The sequence below is a fragment of the Triticum dicoccoides genome, chromosome 1A (assembly GCF_002162155.2).
Source record: "Triticum dicoccoides isolate Atlit2015 ecotype Zavitan chromosome 1A, WEW_v2.0, whole genome shotgun sequence".
NCBI classification, from domain to species: Eukaryota; Viridiplantae; Streptophyta; class Magnoliopsida; order Poales; family Poaceae; genus Triticum; species Triticum dicoccoides.
This window is the reverse complement of record NC_041380.1, coordinates 232,168,996-232,181,376: the sequence shown is the minus strand read 5'-3', so window position 1 is coordinate 232,181,376 and position 12,381 is coordinate 232,168,996.

The following is a 12,381-nucleotide window of genomic DNA, read 5'->3' as shown; positions in this document are numbered from 1 at the left end:
CCTCGGTATTGTCGCTGTTAATGCGGCGCTTATGTTTGTTGCGACGTGACCTGCCATTGCCATCCTTGGTATCCGAAGTACCATGGTTATTTGATATGTTATTGCTGTGAGCCAGCTAGCTGTCTTCTCCCACACAAAAGTGGGTCATGAGTGTCGTGAGGGCTGCCATAGATTTTGGCTTTTCCTGGCCAAGGTGCCGGGCGAGGCACTCGTCGCGGATGTTATGCTTAAAAGCTGCTAGGGCTTCTGCATCCGGACAGTCGATGATTTGATTCTTCTTTGTTTGGAACCGTGTCCAGAATTGTCTGGCCGACTCCTTTGGCTGCTGAATTATGTGGCTCAAGTCATCCGCATCCGGCGGTCGCACATAAGTGCCCTGGAAGTTGTCGAGGAATGCGGCTTCCAGATCTTCCCAACAACCAATGGACTCTGCTGGCAAGCTGTTGAGCCAATGCCGAGTTGGTCCTTTGAGCTTGAGTGGGAGGTATTTGATGGCGTGTAGATCATCACCGCGGGCCATGTGTATGTGCAGGAGGAAATCCTCGATCCATACCGCAGGATCTGTTGTGCTGTCATATGATTCGATATTTACGGGTTTGAAACCCTCTGGGATTTGGTGATCCATTACTTCGTCTGTGAAGCACATGGGGTGTAAGGCGCCTCTGTACTGGGCTATATCGCGACGCAGCTCAAATGAGTCTGGCCCGCTGTGTTCGGCCCGGCCGGATTTACTTTTATTGTATCGGGCGTGACAGTTATTGTTTCGCATAGTGGCGCGCCCTCGTGGTCCGTAGATTGATCTTGCATGTTTTGCTTTGTCCTCCAATATGTCTCGCAGATCTAGCATGTTTCCCCATGTCTTGTCATTTTTATTTGAGTGGCGTCGGGGTGCGGTCTTGGTTTTGGCCGAAATGCCTCTCTGTCGCGGCCACGAGGTGGCCGGTCAGCCACATCATATGCTGGAGATGTAGGTCTGAGTGCTTCCTCCTCCAGTCAGGGTAGCAACCTACGCTTTGGGTAACTCTTGGAGGGGCGTTCGAGTTTATATTCCTCGGCCGCAAGGACTTCAGTCCATCTGTCAACTAGCAAATCTTGATCAGCTTGAAGCTGCTGTTGCTTTTTCTTAAGGCTATTTGCCGTCGCTATAAGTTGGCGCTTGAAGTGCTCTTGTTCGACGGGATCCTCAGGCACGACGAATTCGTCATTGTCGAGACTTGCCTCGTCTTTGGAGGGAGGCATGTAATTATCATCCCCCGCCTCTCCATCTGCCGCTCTCTCTGGAGGGCTGGCTTCTCCATCCTTCTGCCCTAAATCTTGCTGAAGGGGATTGTTGTCGTCTTTGGCACTGTCCGGAGTGCTATTATCTCCTGTGTCGGGGTCACCGCTTTTGCTTTGGCGAGACTTAGAGCGGCGCCGCTGACGCCGGCGCTTGGGTTGCTTTTTGGAGGGGTCATCCTCCATTGTCTCATTGTCATTGCCTTCTTTGGGTGTGTCCACCATGTATATATCATATGATGAGGTGGCTGTCCAGTGCCCAGTGGGCAGTGGTTCCTCTTCACCTCCCACATCGTCGTCCATGCCGTCGATGTCTTCAGAGTCGAAGTCGAGCATGTCGGTTAAGTCGTCGACAGTGGCTACTAAGTGGGTGGTGGGTGGGCGGCGAATTTCTTCGTCATCCGCATCCCAATCCTGCCGGACATAGTTCAGCCAGGACTCTCCTTACAAGGAGAGTGACCTTAATGAGTTCAGTATGTCGCCAAAGGGCGAGTGCTGAAAGATATCCGCGGAGGTAAACTCCATGATCGGCGCCCAATTGGATTCGATAGGCACGGGCGCAGGCAGTTGGGAGTCCGTGGCCGGGGAGGAATCCGGTAGTTCGGCGTCACGGCTCTCATGAAGGGTAAGGTTGATACTCGGCTACATCGCCGATGAGAGTGCGGCCTCCGTGGCGGGGTCTATCCACCCGCCCATGGAAGGCGCAACTGGCTCCGAATTGAGGATCGGAGCGGTTGCCGACGCGATCTCCTAGACACTGTCCGATGGCAGAGCTAGATCATGCTCATCGTGGCCGTGTGGCGCACTAGGCAGGGGCTCGAATCCGTCGAAGATCAAGTCTCCACGGATATCGACCGTGTAGTTTAAGCTTCCAAACCTGACCTGATGGCCAGGGGCGTAACTCTCGATCTGCTCTAGATGGCCAAGCGAGTTGGCCCGCAGTGCGAAGCCCCGAATACAAAGATCTATCCGGGGAGAAAAGTCTTACCCTGGACTGCATCGCTCTCGATGATCGAAGGAGCCATCAAGCCTAACGGCAATGACACAGAGGAACTCTCAATGAAAGCACCAATGTCGGTGTCAAAACCGGCGGATCTCGGGTAGGGGGTCCCGAACTGTGCATCTAAGGCGGATGGTAACAGGAGGCTGGGGACACGATGTTTTACCCAGTTTCGGGACCTCTTGATGGAGGTAAAACCCTACATTCTGCTTGATTATTCTTGATAATATGAGTAGTACAAGAGTTCATCTACCACGAGATTGGAGAGGCTAAACCCTAGAAGCTAGCCTATGGTATGATTGTATGTTGTCCTACGGACTAAAACCCTCCGGTTTATATAGACATAGGAGGGGGTTAGGGTTACACAAGGTCGGTTACAAAGGAGGAGATATACATATCCGTATTGCCTAGCTTGCCTTCCACGCCAAGTAGAGTCCCATCCGGACACGGGACGAAGTCTTCAATCTTGTATCTTCATAGTCCAACAGTCCGGCCAAAGGATATAGTCCGGCTGTCCGGAGACCCCCTAATCCAGGACTCCCTCAGTGGCCCACATGGCCTGGGGATGTCCTGAAATGGGATCAAATTGTAGGTGCAGAACGGGTAATCTGATTCCAAGCCCGTGCGTAAAACCGCGTTGCTAAACCTGGTGAAGTGAGTCATGAAGCGACTCTCAACAGGTCTATAACTTGTCTTTGCTTCAACGCAGTTGAAGCTACTCATCATGTAGACATTTCCTTCCTGCAGCTCATTCTTCAGTTCTTCTGCTCGCTCAGGAGGTATCTGCACATACATATGGTTGCCCTGCCAACAAAAACAACAATCAGAAAGGTATCCTAGGCCAAATATGGACAGTTGGCGTTGAGCTAGCTATGTAAAGACAAACCTGGCTATCAAGAACAACTAAGTCCATGTGCTGGATAGGCCCATTGTCAGTCCCCCCATGATAAAACCACAGGTGCGAGACAAGGACAGAGAGAACCCACTTCCTGCTGTGCTTGTGTATCTCAGAGAGCATCTGATGCGCCATCTGGAAACATAAAGACACTTTTGCTTAGGAAGGTAAAAATACACAAAGAAGCAACATATTAGGTTTTGCAATATGATGGCATACCTAATCGAAGTCAAGTGAACAGACATACTAAGCTAACTACCAAAATACCTTTAACACGTACATAGATGCATAGAAAAGAACAATATTCGCTATCTTAGGTAATGAGCAGCAACAGATAAAACAACATTTACAAACTCAAATCTTATTGAAAAGGGAGCAGACAATCAAAATATTGCACCAAATTAGGAAGCATATAATAATAGAGACTAAGAGGCAGCAAGTAGTAGTGAGACCAAAAGCAGCTCGCAAAATAAAGCACGTAGGTACTATTCCAAAGACTGAAAGATCTCAGAGAAAACTATGTTTCTAGTCTGAGATCCAAGTGTGCCATCTTCGTTCTCGATAAGTATTTTCAAGTCTTTCTTGGAAGTCACACGTGAAACCGCCACATAAAGCTGGCCATGAGTGAAAACAGGGCTTTTCAGGTATAATCCAATAGCTGAGAGAGTCTGTCCCTGGCTCTTATTGATAGTCATGGGATAACAAACCCTGACCGGAAACTGGCGGCGATGTAAAGTAAATGGCCATTTAGGATCCTTGGCAGTGAGGCATATCCTTGGAATGTACACAACATCCCCAATATTAGAACCAGTCATGATAATAGCCTCAATGACTTTCTCACCAAGTTTAGAGACAACAAGACGACTACCATTACAAAGACCAGTTGCCTGACTCAAATTTCTAAGGAGCATAATCGGCACGCCTTTTTTCAATAGCAACTTGTGCTGTTGGAATTTGTTAATTTTAATTGTATTGAGGTACTTGATAGGATAAAATACATCCATATTATGCATTGAGTCAGCAACATTTCCTATAGAATCATAGCTTAAGTACTCTCTCTCAGCAGAAGGCATTAAGGCTAGCACATGGTTATTAACTTCCTGAGCTAAATCATTTGTTGTTGTTAAGATAGCCCTTTGGCACAAGTACTTTCGATTAGAACAATTTTTAGCAAAGTTTGTATATACAACATTAACAATAGCGCATATTCTATTTTCCTCAGAATGGATCAACATATCATCAGGAATTGTTACCCAACTTGGCTCACACTCCCCTTGTCTAGTAACACAAGGCGATGTACCATCACCAATACTCAAGATCCAACCAGCAAAAGAAGCTATCTCAGCTTGTAAAACAGGATCTGTTGTTTGCACAGCCAAACGCATGTTCACTTTAAGATGTAGAAGCTCTATAAAACGCCATAGTGGTGAATTTGTTATAGCAGCATTTATAACCTGTGAGCGAGTCCCACCCTCAATGACTGGTAAAATCTGTCTCAAATCGCCACCCAGAACCATAACCTTACCACCAAAAGGCATGTCAGCTATAGAAGGATCGTCGGCAGATAGAATATCACGCAAGCAACGATCCAAAGCCTCAAAACATCTATGATGTGTCATTAAAGCCTCATCCCATATTATTAGGGAGGCTGATTCGATCATCTCTGCTAATTTGCTAGACCTTTTTGTATCACATGTTCCATTGTCATCTAGACTGATTGGTATTTTAAACCTAGAATGAGCAGTCCTACGGCCAGGTAAAAGAAGTGCTGCAACCCCAGAAGATGCAACTGTGAGAACAATCCTTTCTTTACCTCTAAGATAAGCGATTATGGAACTCCAAAGAAAAGTTTTCACAGTTCCACCATATCCAGAAACAAAGAAGAAGCCAGGTTTTCCAGACACAACTCGGTCGATAATATTCTTATAAGCTGGGAGTTGATCTGGATTTAATTGGTTGTACATGGTTTCTGCCTTTAGTGGTTCACTTTTAGGATCAGCAGATAGTTCATCAGTTATCATGTCATTGTCATGAGAGTTATCATCATATGTAGTCTTTAATGGCAGCTTGTGGTCTAGAATATTAGAACCATTTTTACTAAATAGAACTGTCCACTTATCAAGCAAGATGTCTCTCAGCTCATCGGGAGGTACAACATGATTATCATCATGAAAAGAGCGCTTGATATTGTACTTAATATCCTCAGCTAAGCGTGACCAATATTTTTCGAAGAAAGCATTTTCATCGTTAACACCACAATGAACAAGGATTGTAACAAAAAGCCTGCGCAGCTGATCTCCCATACCCTAGGTCAAAGCCTCATCAAACGCACTATACCATTCAAGATCATCTCCAAGTAAGCCCCTAGCGGCACATGCCTCCTTAAAGGTTTCATACACAATCCCATTATAAGTTCTAACATCCGTATAAGACATGGCACCTTTGACAACCATCAAGAGCATTCTAAGATAGAAAAGTTCTCTAGTTGTAGGGTGAACAGAATAAATTCTACCAATCCTATAACTCGAGGTCTTAGGAATCCATTGTTTTTTGCTTGCTAGCCAAGTCCATTTGGTTGGGAAGTCACAATAAGAGACCTAGCATTTGGATGGCATCTATTAGCTACAAACCACTCGGTTAACATTGTTCTCTATAGCCACTCATCGTCAGCAACTGACTTCAGGTTTGCTTTAACATTGAAACGCACCATGTGTTTATTTAATAAATGAACATGCAATCTTTCAACAGAAGGCATCTTACTGTGTATATCAAAGCCATATATCCTCCAGCAACCATCTTTATCACATATGTAACGGCATTGTCTATATTCCATGATCTCATCAATGTCAATACCATGCTTGTTTTTGATGCTTTCAAACAAAGTTTTTGAAAAATCAGGACCCTTTGTAACATACTTATAAAGATACTTGATGACATGGGTTTTATTGCACCACTCAACGTTAATATGCGCTTGGTATTTTTTTAGCATAAGCAGATTATAAGGAACAACATGCCTATTATCAAGCCTGACCTTTTTTTTAATTATAAAACGGCCGTCGTCTGGGCGACTATACACAGGGAATCCACTATCATCTAGAGAGGTCTCGAGCTGAAATGACTTAGGAATTTTTTTAGCACAATCCATCTTTCATGCAAGGAAATTTAACACCATCTTCCCCGCAAGGGCCGTGCATCATGTGTTCAGAAACAAGAACGTATCCAAGAGGATCCGTAACAGGATCAGGGATGGAAGCCGATATAAAAGAGTCAATTAAAGCAGGACTAACCTCCCGTTTTTTCCTATCAAGCCAAATCATGATATGGGCATGAGGAAGCCCTGTTTTCTGGAACTCCACAGTGTGCAGTACTGTGAACAAAGGGATAAAAAAATCACGAGCTGAGGTGGAAAATAACAGGAAAAAAGATATGAGAGGAATCGCAAAGCACGTTTTACCCGCTATGACAGGACCAAAGGCCTCCCCACTCTTAATATCATGAATATAGTCATTGAGCTTCATGTGATAAACCCTGACCGGAAGATCCGCCCTGTCTGAAGGCATCTAGCCAGGCTCAGAACACATGGCTTCTGTTATCTCAGGCCACTTGGGATTACAGGTAAAGGTGGTGAAAAGGTCTGGTGGGCCAAAGACACGTGAAATAGCTACCGCGTCTTGGAAGTTCTCAATCATATAACGCCGGCCACCGGTAAAAGAGGATGGAAGTATGTTTTTTTTCCAACAGAACTTGCATCTGTCTGCCCTTTTCCAACAGCATCAGTGACTCCTTGCAAGTTCTCTGCTCTAAGATCATTATTAGCCTTCATGATGAAATGCAGCCTCCACTCGTCTATGCAAGCGCATGCATCTACAATGGCCTGTGAGGAAAGCAAACCACAACAAAGGTATGGATTATGCTGCTCTGGTCTATAGTGGAGACAATAGGAATAGTAGTCCTGCATAGTGAGCCTAGTTCTTTTGCTAGTACCTAAAGGGTCTGAACCAATATATTTAAGCCTGAGCTGAAACCCATGTTCTGCATAGAGGAAGAGAACAGGATACTGCAAAGGCATATATGAAGTTTGCAAAGAAGATATTTGCTGCAGATTGTCATCTCTACCGTGTATTATTATGTCACGACAAGAAGCCTCCACCGTGAACTCACCAAACATTAAAGATGCTAGCTTATCAGTTGTAGGAAGGCTAAACTGTGGGCCATCAGATTCTCCAGGGGCAACTAAACGAATGGCTATCTCGGCATGCTTATTGGCTGCTAGTATTTCTCTAGCTGATCTAAACGTTTTGACATAAGAATTGTGTGTATCAAGCATATGCATCAAGCCTTCAACAATAGATTCATCTAAACCACCATCACTCTTTTCACCCTTTTCTAAAGCCTGAATCATGTTTTGCACCTCATTCTGGGTATCATATATATAGAGTTCGGCATACTTAGGGGTATTTCCTTCCTTAGGCATAAGAGATCCCATTTGATGACAAACCTGCCCGTTTATTTTATATATATTTGGACCATTACCATCATTTACACAACAGTCAACAGTAGTTCCCATGGAAGTAAATGCAAAGAGGCAGTTGTACTGACGGTTTTTTTATAAACTCTCTGCTACGCGAGGGACCATTGCATCTCAGCAACTCAGAGAGAAACACGGGTGGCTTTTTAAAAGGTGTAATATACACCTTACCACCCTTGCAACCTTTGTTGTAAACCACCCGCCTTAGCGTAATAGCGGATTCCGATCTCACCCTCTCCTCGAACCAGAAGACTGCACCACAGTTGGTACATTTGTAGTCTGGGCCATCGTAGAAAGATCTCTTTCGGTAACCAGCTGCAAATTTATCTTGACTCAGTAACAATGGTAAATCAGCAATGCATCATACAATAGTTTCTAGGCATATCGGCACTCAGCATACCTTTCAGCATCTCAGACTCCTCAGTCGTGAATCCAACCCAGTCAGCACTTAAGGGTGATCCAATGGCAGCCCTTCCCCCTAAGTCTATCAACAACCACCCTACATCTCTTTCTATTACGAGACGTAATTTCTGGACTAAGAACGGGGAAGAAACCATCATCTAAAAAACAAAGGGCCTGTCACAGGTACGAAGAGGAATCGAGAGAGTGCAGGAGGCACACCAATAAAGGAAAAGGACATATTGTAAAAGGGCACCGCGTACATTTTCTTTTAGGTAGGCCTGAGGATATGTAGGGCAACAGTGGGTCATAGAAAGACAGCCTTCGTCGAACAACACGGCGCGGAGGTGGTTGAATGGTACTTGAACTGGCCTTACAACGAACAAATCAGCGCTGAGGCATGACTCACAGGAATGACATGAAGAACAGAACAACCACAACACACTGCGACAGGAACGTAACACAAAGAAAGGCAATCTAATCAGGTGCATTAAACAGCAAAAAGGCATACACCTAGATCCAGGAACAGAATTCAAAAGACAAGGTTCTATAAAGGGCATGGAACAATTTTTTTTTAAATGAAAGGGAGAGGCATCCCAAAAGTAAACTATAAGCCTTTTTAAAAATACATAGGCAGAAGGAAAAGGCAATCAAACAAATCTGAGCGGGGAAAAACAAGATATATATATATATATATATATATATATATATATATATATAGAGAGAGAGAGAGAGAGAGAGAGAGAGCAAGTACACGAAACACCTTCCCAAGAGCCCATGGGAAACTATAAGCCCAAACGAACAAGATTCTCTAAAGTTCGTGGCCCAAGAAATACCTTCCCAAAAGCCCATGAAGAACCAGAAGCCCAAAAGGAACAGGGTCCTCTAAAGCCTGTGCTAGTTTTTCTCTATAAGAGAAGGGGACGGTCCAAAGACCAAAGACCCAGCCGAGGAAGAATCAATAAACAAGTAACATATTTATTATCTGGGCACGTGGGAAGAGCATTGAATCCGAAGAAGAAGAAGACTATTATTATTTGGGCACGTGGGAAGAGCATTGAATCCGAAGAAGAAGACCATTCTTTTCAGTCTTGCAAAACACAGAAAGAAAACACTGTAAGAGCCATATAGAAAGCCCAAGGACTTTATTGCATCAGAGGAATGAACCAATTCAGTACAAAGAAGGCACACAGGCCCAAATAGGAAGCCCAGAAATGATAGCTAAAGAGATTGAAGAGAGGAAAGCATCTGAGAGCACAGTAGACCCCAGTCAAACTGGACCAAAACAGGGCTAACATCTGGATTTATCTCCGTCTCCGCAGACGTACGGTGCAAGCGCAATAGTTCTCTCTCCAAGTGACCAACACGCCGAATGGCAGAGACTGCAACAGTTATGGAAGAACGAAGGGAGCTCCTATAGGCCATCCTACAGTCATAATTATAGTCTCGAACCACAAACCCATATAGACGCTGCAAAAAACTTATAGCCTGGAGGGCAGCCTGTTCATAAGCATGGACAAAACCACGCCAGGCTGATCTCCAAAAAAATTCTCATCGCGGAACCGGAGCAGAACTATCCCCTGGAAGCTCCAGTTCTACCCGAGCAAGAACGGACCCATCCTCCGTGACCTCACGGATACAAAAGCACCAGCAAAGAACACCGAGCCACCACGGCTTCCAAAATGGGTAAGTCAGTTGAAATAAGAGTACACATCCTGTTGACACACAACGAAATTATAAAAAAACTAGAAAATAACACGACCCCCGGAGCAGATCCGGAATAGCGAGATTATCAGTACATCAACAACCATGATAACATGCACAAACAAGTAAATACATCTGAACCCAAAGGTAGCTGACATGCAATGGAAAAGGAGAGCAAACCTTGAGGAGCAGCAATAGGTCACAGATTCAAAAACGGATCAGCCTTTCCAATCTACAAAATAAATGCAGACAGAACCATTAGAACACAGCAAGTCACAGAGCACATATATATTCTATCAAAGGTACTAAATAAGTGCAGAGCCACACAACGGCACCAGAACAATTCTTCTTTTTACCAAAGGAAACAACATCACTTAGCATGACAAAACACCATCCACTACATCTATAGCAGCTTTTAATTACTGAGCAATCAAACTGTATACATGCAGGAAGCGAAAGACCATCAATCAACTTCAACCACCGTGTTTTTTCAAGCAAAGTAAAAGCACAAGAAGTATAAACCTTCAGGGCCACTGCAGAGGCAGCATCCAACCAAAACGGACTAAGAACGACATCTTCTCGGACCTAGTCTTTCAGGCTATCACTAAGCAATGCATCTCTCGACAATCCAAAAATAGAGATAAAACAAGCAAAAGAGAAGAACATTACCAAAATGACGAAGCACAACCGGAAGAGTAGCCAACAAGCGAAAGTGGATGAACAGCCGACCAACCTGAAAACAACCTAAAACACAAACCATACTCATATTAGTCGCCGACGAACAACATGAAGTATGCACATGCACAAATCACGGAACGCAAAAATGGCAAAGCAAAGCACACGGTAGTAGGCAACCATCCTATCGAGCAGCACCCAACCATTTCAACAAACACCTCAAAGGCATATGTCCACACAGAGGCAGAAGAGACAAGCACTAACCTGAACAGCAAGAACGTAATGGCGCACGCTCCCACGTAAGAGCCAACGGGAAAATCGGCAGCAAACTGCGCACCAATGGAGCAAAGACAAGCAAGCCAAGTCAGTAAGCAGGAGAAGGAGCAACAAACACGAACATGGAAAGGATAAGAAGATGAACCTCAACCAACACCACCCATGGAGGAACGCGCGGCCATGGCGAGAACCGCAATGTAAGCTGGCCGAACTGGATGAAGGCAGGCGAACAGGAGAGGACGCGGCGGCCTGGAAGCGTGGACGAAAGCGAGCGAACGAAGCGGCGTGGAGAAAATGAGGGACACAAGGAGGAAAGGGGAAAACCGGAGAGAAAAGCCCCCCGACCACCGCAATGGCAGGGGCAATTCTCACAGAGGCGTATGGGAACCCACCACACATCCACCGACACGCGGCCTGTCTACCGGGCCCAGGGGTTCCAGAGCCAACTGTCATAGGCTACAACGACCCCACAGAGGGCACCCGCCAAAATACGCACCGCCAACGCACATGCCGGTCACGCGGGGCGTCACGCGTACCCACGCTGCACCGCACGCACGTCCATTGGCCCCGCCAACGCGGAGGGAACAGTAGTAGGCCACCAGTGAGGCCACGCGCAAGTATACGTAACGAGCAACGGACCAGTAACCCCGACCAGTGGCCCCGTCCCACCGCCTGTCCCACAGTCAGCAACACGCGGCAGAGCACGCGAACGTCCGAGCAAACCCAGCCGAACCACCAACCCGAGCAGAGCCACCACCCACCCCGCCCAGCCGCGCATAGATCGACGATGAGTCAAAGCAAACGCATGCAAGCACTCAAGCCCAGTGACGCGCGGGACCAGCGAACGCGGGACCCAAGCAGCAGTGACCAATGACGGCGCAGAAACGATGATCGAAGACCTGGGGATAAAAAAGCGGCAGTACAACCCGGAAACGACGCGGCATGGCGCTGCTGTTCCACGAGACGAGCGAGACGAGACCGCTCGCCCACTCCGCTCGCCCACTCTCTATGCGCCGGGTCGGCCGAATCATGAGGTCAGCAGGCCAAACAGGCAACACGCACACGGGTAAAAGACACCAGGAAGCTAACGCGTGGGGCCATCCGTCAGTGAGGGCCAGTTGCAGCCGTAGCACCAGCCAGCGAGGGAGTAACAAAAAAATACAGAGCGCTGCGACGTTGATTTTTTGCATGCACGCGGCGCGGCACGAGCGGCTGCCTCGCTCCCGCGCGCCGGAGGAAGGAACACCCAGCCGTTTCGATCCAAGTGGATATAACGCCAGCCCACACGTCATCCCTCGCGACGATCCACCGCTCAGTAAAAATGACTAGGTTGAATTCTAGCAATGATCCGACGGCTAAGAAGCAAAAAAGGACCTGGTCAACCCGCATCGAACAGGCAGCGAACGAACTGATCGAGGGAGCATTCTGGGAGCGAGTTGGTTAGCTTCTATTTTGTTTTAAATACATAGCGATGTATGTGGTCCGATTAGTGTTGAGGCTCGCGGAGGGTATCGTTATTTTCTGATATTCACATATGATTTGAGCAGATATGGGTATATCTACTTAATGAAACACAAGTCTGAAACATTTGAAAATTTCAAGGAATTTTAGAGTGAAGTGGAGAGTCAT